Source organism: Sceloporus occidentalis, unplaced genomic scaffold (assembly GCF_023333645.1).
Source record: "Sceloporus occidentalis isolate IW3139 unplaced genomic scaffold, rSceOcc1.0.p SCAF_54, whole genome shotgun sequence".
Classification (NCBI taxonomy): Eukaryota; Metazoa; Chordata; class Lepidosauria; order Squamata; family Phrynosomatidae; genus Sceloporus; species Sceloporus occidentalis.
In genome coordinates, this window is record NW_028317034.1 from 2,012,549 (window position 1) to 2,022,027 (window position 9,479).

Genomic DNA, 9,479 nt, shown 5'->3' on the forward strand with positions numbered 1-9,479 from the left:
ACGATTCCTGATTGTGCTTTACATTTATTTTTGCTATTTTTATATTATTTAATAAAAGGCGTTTTATTTCAGCATGTCATGTTTCCGTCTTGTTTTCTTGGTTCCCTCAGAATGTTATATAAATTATTAGAGTATCTATCAGGTCCTAGAGTTTTATTGGGTGAATGATAAGGTGAATGATAGCCTCTTTCAATTCCAATATGGTAAAGAAAGATTCTAATAGTTCTTTAATAGAATAAAGGTATTCCTTTACATTGGCAATATTTTCTCCTTCGTTATTTAACTTATAAAAGGCTGCATAATATTTACCAACTGCTCCCCCTATATGTTCTGGGATCAGATGCATTTGATCATCATTAATCATTTTATAAAATCTAGATTTAGGATTGTATTGAAATTTTTTTTGAGTTTTTTGGCATTTTTTTGGCTTTATTGCCTATATAATAGCATTTCTGCCTCAGTTAGAATACGGTTAGCTTTTTCAGAGAGTAATTCATTCATTAATTCATTCATTCGTTTTTTAAGATTATGTATTTTATTTCCCTGGCTGTCAGAGATCAGAGTTCCCCGCACCGGTGAGGCACCGGCAGTCAGGGAAGGTCTGCGCGATGGACGCAGACAACCCCCGCTGCTAGCCACACCTCCTTCCGGCTGCAGCGTAAGACATCGTAAGACATCTACACGCTGCCCCGGCTGCCTGACAGGGGAGTCAGAAGCACCGGTAAGTTGGGGGGGGGCAGGGGAGTGTTAAATGGGGGGCATAAGGCATTTCTGGAGGCAGAGTGTTCTATGAAATGCCTTTTAACCCCCTTAATGCCACTCTGCCTCCAGAAATGCCTTTTTAACTCTCTATACGCCACTCTGCCTCCTGAAATGCCTTAAACCTCCCTATATGCCACTCTGCACATAATATGCCTTTTAACCCCCTTAATGCCAGAGTGACATATAGGGGTATAAGGCATTTCTGGAGGCAGAGTGGCACATAGGGGGTCAAAAGGCATATCATGGGGCACAGTGCCATATAGGGGGTGTAAGGCATTTCTGGGGAAGATGTGCATAACTGGGGGGGCAGGTTGGAAAATAGAAGGAAATAAAACCAAAATATTTTTCTCAATCATAGCTTTTATATAAAAAAAATAGTTTACATGAATTAACATTTACTGGTAAAACTTTTTTCCTATAGCGTCATCTTATATTAAGGCTTTTTCTTTTTTTCCGAAATTAATATTCAGATTTGGAGGGTCGTCTTATAATCAGGGTCGTCTTATAATCAAGCAAATACGGTAATTACATTTTGATCTAGATGTATTTTATTTTCTCTTTCTGTCTTATTCTAGCTTATATAAAGATCAGATAAATTATAACATTATTTGTTTTAATGAATGTATTATTTCTTTTAATTAAGCAGCCACTAATGACAGATTTATAGGTACAGCATATGTTAGTTAATGAGGTATAACCAGTTATATTTTTAGAAGAATAAAGTTCAGATACCTGCAGCAATGCTTCCACAAATGTATGGTCTAACAATAATTTATCATTTATTCTCGAGGAAGTTCTCATTTTTTTATCTAGGTTTTATTTTCTGTAGTACTGGATTATGATCTGACCAGGCAATATTGTCACTCTTTATTTCTTTGGTTTGTTTAAATGTTTCTGCTCTCACCAGAAACACATCTAGCCTGGAGTAAGATTTAAATCTATATTTAAGAAGAAGGTAAATTCCCTTCCCAGTGGGTTCAGAGTTCTCCATAGATCAAACAATGTATTCCTACCCAGAAATTCTTGAAATGCTTAACTATAGATCTGATTGCTTCATCATTCAGAACTGATCCAAAAACTGCCTTGTCAAGTTCCACATCTGCAATGGAATTGAAATCACCAGAACCCAGATAAAGATGCCCTGTATTCAATTTTCAAAATGTCTCATCACCTTATTAAGAAAATGTATTTGGTGCATATGAATTAAGTATAGAGTAAAAATGTCAAAAAGATCAATCTATCTAATCATTATTTTAAATAATTAGCGTAACACCTTTCTTTTCCTGGAAAGGCAAAGATGCACTTTCTATTATTTTAAAAATCAAAAAAATATTTTAGAATCTTCCCCTTTCCAGTGTGATTCTTGTATGAGACATACAACTATCTTATATCTCATCAAATACACTTGCAGAGTGATGCTTTTCTAGGATAAATTTAGACCTTGAGCTTTTATTGGGATAATTTAAACCATGCTTCAAAAAACAAATCTTACAACTATCAGAACCGTAGCCAACTCTATCACCTCAGTCAAATGTGCAAAGAACAAAACACACCCTTAAGTGGCAGGAAGAACAAATCTACCACTGCCCATTAAACCTACAAAAGACATATCTTCCAAATATGATGTCAGAAACAAATTCAATCCTTGAATTAGTCTTTGAGGCACATAAGAGGACCAGGATATTTTATTTATCCAGAGCAAAGAAAGAGAGGAAAACAAACCACTGCATTCTTCTCCCTCTGTGCATTAAACTTGACGTAACTAGGGAGCATGAACCCAAAATTTTTGTGAGCAAAAGCATGCACAATTACATTGCACATTGCACAGAAACAAACAGCACAGTACAACCTGAATTAAAAAAATATTGAAATGGCGTGATAGGGCAAGGCTTCATGATTTAATAACAAAAGCAATTGTATACGTATGCATTTTTGAATGTGTCAATATGTACGCATGCAGGCCAAACTTCATACTATGTTTAATGAGATTAAATGGGTGTTGTACTGTGTCACCCAGTGCTACACTTAATGAGTTTGATTTATTACTGATCATGATCCAACAATGAGATCAGTAAAGTAAGTATATCAGCACATTATTCTATTATTAATTGGTAGAGGATGCAAATAATAGTATATTAAAAACAGTCCAGGTTAAATGATAGTGTACAACAATGCAGAAAGGGAGAGAGTGAACAAGAGAGAGATAACAAAAAGAAAAAAGCAAGGCACAAATAAAATGAAGGAGAGAAGAGAAAGAGAGAGAAGGATAGAGAAAGAGAAAAAAGTGCACATAATTTTAATGCTGGAATAGAAGCATGTATATATATATATATATATATATATATATATATATATATATATATTGGTTTTTTATTATTATTTATTGGTAGATAAAATAAAACAGAAAGGGTAAGATATCACAGATGCAGACACACACATTAAAAGATGAATTACTTTAGTTTACTTAAAGTTAATAGGTTTTTTTGGCTTTGATCTCTGGAGTATGGGGTCATTGGTAAATAGGCCATGAAATTAAACCATTCAAGTATATATTAGTCTTCATTCTGAGGCACTCTTTCAGTAAAGAAATTTCAGTAATGGCTTTATCCAGCAGAAGAATGGATTCCCTTTGTTTACGTTCAACATGACAGTGTTCGATTACATGGATATAGTACTGCATAAACTAAACTGATATAAACAAAATTTTAAAGTGTTAAATTTATTCAGATAAGAAATTTGTACTTCCACAAGCATATGGAAGCAAATAAATCTATAATAGAAAAAAAAATACCGTATTTGCTCGATTATAAGACCAGGTTTTTTCCAGAGTTCCCCGTGATCTCTGACAGCTGGGGAAGGTTTGCGCAATGGACGCAGAAAACCCCCACTGCTAACCGCACCTCCTTCCGGCTGCAGCGGAAGTTGTCTACGCGAATTGTGTAGAGCTCTACACGCTGCCCGGACTAGGAACCGGGGACTCAGAAGCTCCGGTAAGTTTGGAGGAGGGAGGGGGAGGGAATGTTAAATGGGGGGCATAAGGCATTTCTGGAGGCAGAGTGCTCTGTGAAATGCCTTTTAACCCCCTTAATGCCACTCTGCCTCCAAAAATGCCTTTTAACCCTCTTTACGCCACTCTGCCTCCTGAAATGCCTTATACCTCCCTATATGGCACTCTGCCCCATAATATGCATTTTAACCCCATAAATGCCAGAGTGGCATATAGGGGTATAAGGCAATTCTGGAGGCAGAGTGGCACATAGGGGTCAAAGGGCATATCATGGGGCACAGTGGCATTTAGAGGGTTAAACGGCATATCATGGGGCACAGTGGCATATAGGGGGTATAAGGCATTTCTGGGGCAGAGTGGCAAGCCAGGGGGCAGATGTGCATAACTGGGGGGGGGGCAGGTTGAAAAAAAAGGAAATAAAAACAAAATATTTTTCTCAAACATAGCTTTTATTAAAAAATAATTGTTTACATGAATTAACATTTACTGGTAAAACTTTTTTCCTATAGGGTCGTCTTATATTCAGGCTTTTTCTTTTTTCATAAATTAATATTCAGATTTTGGGGGGTCGTCTTATAATCAGGGTCATCTTATAATCGAGCAAATACGGTATAAGAGGAACTGTTAAAAATAACTGAATCCAGCACTTAAAACAACATTAAAATAAAAATAGCAAGTGGTTCATGTTTTTTTATGTTATTCTTAATTATACTTCCCAGCACTGGCGTCAAATTTGCCCCAAATGCATTGTCGAAGAGTTTTATGCACTTGTTCATCAATTTTTCATGATTCCACAGTCCAACAATTTGTCTACAGTCATGGCCAAAAGTTTGAGAATTACATAAATATAAATTTTCACAAAGTCTGCTGCCTCAGTTTAGATGACGGCAATTTGGATATACTCCAGAATGTTATGAAGAGTGATCAGACGAATTGCAATCAATTGCGGAGTCCCTCTTTGCCATGAACATGAACTTAATCCCCAAAAAAACATTTCCACTGCATTGCAGCCCTGCCCGAAAAGGACCAGCTGACATCATGTCAGTGATTCTCTCGTTAACACAGGTGAGAGTCTTGACGTGGACATCACTCTGTTATGCTGATTGAGTTACATTAACAGACTGGAAGCTTTGAAAGGAGAGTGGTGCTTGAGATCACTGTTCTTCCTCTGTTAACCATAGTTACCTACAAGGAAACGTGCCATCATCATTTCTTTGCACAAAAAAGACTTCACAGGAAAGGATATTGCTACTAGTAAGATTGCACCTAATCGGATTTGGATATAAGGTTGTGTGTTTTCACAATAAAGTGTTCTTTGTTTTTCACCTCATCATAAGTTCTGTCTGATGATTGGGTGGGCTGCTGTAATCACTTACTGTCCTTGTCAGAACAGTACATGCACTGCATCAACTAGATTTCGGTCAGCTACAGCGCCAGCACGGCTCCATTCCGACAAAGTCCCGCTTCATCTCTCTATCGCTAGTTCTGTCTAACACTGAGAGGGTTAATCGCTGAAGTCTCGAGAAGGAAGCATTGTTTGGCCGGTGTACCCAGTCAGGGTACACAACCTCCCGTCACAGCATCTAAACCAATCATTTATCTGATCATCAAGAACTTCAAAGAGAGAGATTCAATTGTTGCGAAGAATGCGTCAGGGCGCCCAAGAAAGTCCAGCAAGCGCCAGGACTGTCTCCTAAAGTTTATTCAGCTGCGGGATCGGGGCGCCACCAGTGCAGAGCGTGCTCAGGGATGGCAGCTGGCAGCATCTGTGAAGCATGGCCTGGTGTCAGGAAGAGTAGCAAAGAAGCCACTTCTCTCCAGGTAAAACATCAGGGACAGATATTCTGCAAAAGGTACAGAGATTGAACTGCTGAGGACTGAGGTGAAGTAATTTTCCCTGATGAATCCCCTTTCCGATTGTTTGGGGCATCCAGAAAAAAAGCTTATCCGGAGAAGACAAGGTGAGCACTACCATCAGTCCTGTGTCATGCCAACAGTAAAGCATCCTGAGACAATTCATGTGTGAGGTTGCTTCTCAGCCATGGGAGTAGGCTAACTCACAATTTTGCCTAATAACACAGCCGTGAATGAAGAATGGTACCAACGCATCCTTCAAGAGCAACTTCTCCCAACCATCCAAGAACAGTTTGGTGACGAACAATGCATTTTCCAGCATTTTCCAGCAACTGTCAGTTATGTCACCCAGAAACTGAATGATACTTCCCTATGATGTATGAAAAAACTAATGTTAATTCAATGTTCTATTGCATTATAGCCTGCAAGACTAGGGTGAATGTACAGCTCTTAGAATAGAGCTTAGGCCCTTGCAGACCTTTCAGTCTCCCACACTGGGATTGTGATTAACATATCATGTCCCATGATATTACACCTATAATATGTGGATGTTAGATGTAATGTGCCCCACCAACAATGTATATGTGTATGCTTAGCTCAAGAAATTGGAAATTCTAGGGACAGTAACGGCTGGGACTTCCCTGGCAAATTTGGGACTGCTAGCAGCTGCAACATTATATCTTTTTAATTAGGGTAATCAACTACAAAGTATCATACATCATAAAATAACAGATCTACTTACAGCTATACAATAAATATCAACCTATATATTTTGAACATACACTGATTAAAAGAACCTACAGAGAGGAATGATAAATAAACATAAAGGCATATATACTGTACATTGGAGTACAATCCATTTAAAAAAATATGTTAGGGAAAACATAATGGTTTAATAGTAGAAATTGTGATTTCTCTGCATATAGATTTATGATGAAAAACTAACCAGTCTTGATTTTGTTGCACTTGCAAAACAAAATAGTATTAAATAGATGTTAGGTAGATGGAAAAATAAATGAAAACTCGTATTTTCATTAGATATTGACAATTTTGAACATACCATATTTTTTGTATTTTTTTATTTAATAATATCTGTAACTGTTACTTTTGCATTTACTCTGTTAAAGAAATATTCTAGTGTCCCATGCAGCTCTGCCAACAAATAATACATATTAAAGTATTTTGTAAGTAGTTCAATATGCACTCTTTACCAGTAAGGGAAAAATAACACACTTGCCTGTAGAAGATATGCTCCTCGGTTTTGGGTGCTTAAATAGTAACTCTCTAGAAGAAAAGTGGTTCTATTATAATCAATGGGAGCCCTTTCTGTACATGCATCCTGAAGGTCTCATTAGACCACCTGGAACTCTTGGAAGAGCAAGTGCTGCCAGCACTTGCTCTTCCAAGAGTTCCAGACTGTGAGTATGTATGCATATGTGCTACCCCACAGGAGATGTTTTGTCCAAACGCCAGCTGAGTGAGGAGGATGGGGAAAGAAGGCAAATGCATAGGTGATTCTTATAAATCCTTATAAATAACATTTGCACAGGAAATGTTAATTTAAATGTGTCACTTAGCTATCAAAGGCATTAAAGTGCAAATGGAGTTTACATTTTAGCAACTTGGTTAGGGTTAGACAGTGGGAGAACTTGAGTGACAATAATTTATTCTTTGGTGCCACCTAGTGAGCGACTTTAGTATACCTAAAATTGCTTTAGAGTCTCAATTGGTTAAAATTAAATGTAGTCCTACTGATTCTGCTCCTTGGTAAGCAATATAGCCTTGAAAATTAGATATGACTTGCCAAACTTGGGGTACTTTGACGTAGTGGCGGCCTAAGCAATAAATGGCCATTTACATGTAGTGTGACAGAATACCTAATATTCATGCCTTATGCACTGAAGTCTTACTTTGTTATGTATACTTATTGGTCATTATAATTATAGTAGCAACCTGGGAGTTGTGTCTTTTTTAGGTTGTCCTCCATTTTTGTATATTTTTGTGGACTTTAGTATAGCGGTTCTAATCTTTGGCTATAGTATCTAGGGTAAACAAACACATTATAGGCACAACTTACATAGGAAAAAATCAGCAAAATGATTTATCCTGTAAAAATGTCCATGTCATATTGCAATAATGGGCTCCTTTCAATGACCTGTCTAGTCCTTAACTGGCATTTCTAATCTTCTACTTCCCATTGAGCAATAATTATTTGGGGATTTGGGCCCCTGTAGTTGAATTGGTAACTTGTGAGTATAATATTACTGTGATCTTCTACAGAAAAAATCAACTGTTTATCTGAATTGGTAAATTAAGCCCAATGTGTTTTAAATTTGTCAGAGAATTTCCTCTGCCAAGAATAAAGTGGAAATTTATATTCAGATTCGTGTTGCACAGTGTGCCTTCTAGTAGGAGGTCTTGCGATGCACAGAATGCAGTCCAATAGTGCCTCAAATTCATCTGTCCCTCTCTCCTCCACAGATGTACCTCTTTTCTTGAAAATCAGAATATTTAGAGAGTATAGGTTTATCAAAGTGTTCTAAAAGTATAAAAGTCATAATAGGTCCTTATAAGCCACATAAAAAATCTTGTTAAAGCCCTGCATTTGCCCCACTTCTAGCCACAACCAGGCCCGGACTGGCCATCGGGCATTTGCCCGGTGGGCCGGGCCGGAGCAGGGCCCGCGGCCGGGCCAGCCAGGGCCGAATTGACTTAGGGGCTAATGGAGCTGCATCTCCAGGCCCCTACCTTAAAATAGGCCAAGTCAGGACCGGACTGACTGGGCCTATGCGGTCGTCCTTAACGCACCTGCCCCTTAAGCCTGCAGCAACTACGACCGGGCCCGCTACTTACCGGCAGACGCGCGCGGGCAGCGTCCCTTCCAAGGCCAGGGGGACGCAGGAATCCAACAGAGCCATGTGACGTACGTGACGTACGTCACATGACCCTGCTGTGCATCTGCTTCCCCTGTGCAGATCCGTGGAAGTCTGCGAGCGGCGCGTGCATCATCGGTTCAGGTAAGGGGGTGAGGGAGGCTGTATGGTGTATGTGAGATTGAATGAAAGAGTGAATTAATGAGTATCTGTGAAGGAGTGAGTGAATGAATGTTTGTGAATGAGTATATGTAAATCAGTATCTGAATGAGGGAATTAATGAGTATCAATGTATGAATGAATATCTGAATGAGTGAATGATTATCTGTGAATTAGTGAATAAATATTTGTGAACAAGTGAATGAATATGTGTGTGTGATAGCATGGATGTGTAAGGGGGGCAAAGATGCCACAGGCAGGCTGTTTTGGTGGCAAAGTTGCCACAGGCAGGCTGTTTTGGTGGCAAAGTTGCCACAGGCAGGCTGTTTTGGTGACAAAGTTGCCACAGGCAGGCTGTTTTGGTGGCAAAGTTGCCACAGGCAGGCTGTTTTGGTGGCAAAGTTGCCACAGGCAGGCTGTTTTGGTGACAAAGTTGCCACAGGCAGGCTGTTTTGGTGGCAAAGTTGCCACAGGCAGGCTGTTTTGGTGGCAAAGTTGCCACAGGCAGGCTGTTTTGGTGGCAAAGTTGCCACAGGCAGGCTGTTTTGGTGGCAAAGTTGCCACAGGCAGGCTGTTTTGGTGGCAAAGTTGCCACAGGCAGGCTGTTATGGGGGCAAAGATACCACAGGCAGGCTGAGTGAAACCGTCTGTGGAAACCCTCCGGATGCGGGTGTCAGTGTGGCAAAGCCTGTCTTGGTGTTTGTGATTGGGTGTCAGTGTGGCAGAGCCTGTCCTGTTGTGTGTGTGTTTGGGTGTCGGTGTGGCAGAGCCTGTCCTGGTGTGTGTGTATGTGTGTGTGTCGGTGTGGCAGAGCCTGTCCTGGT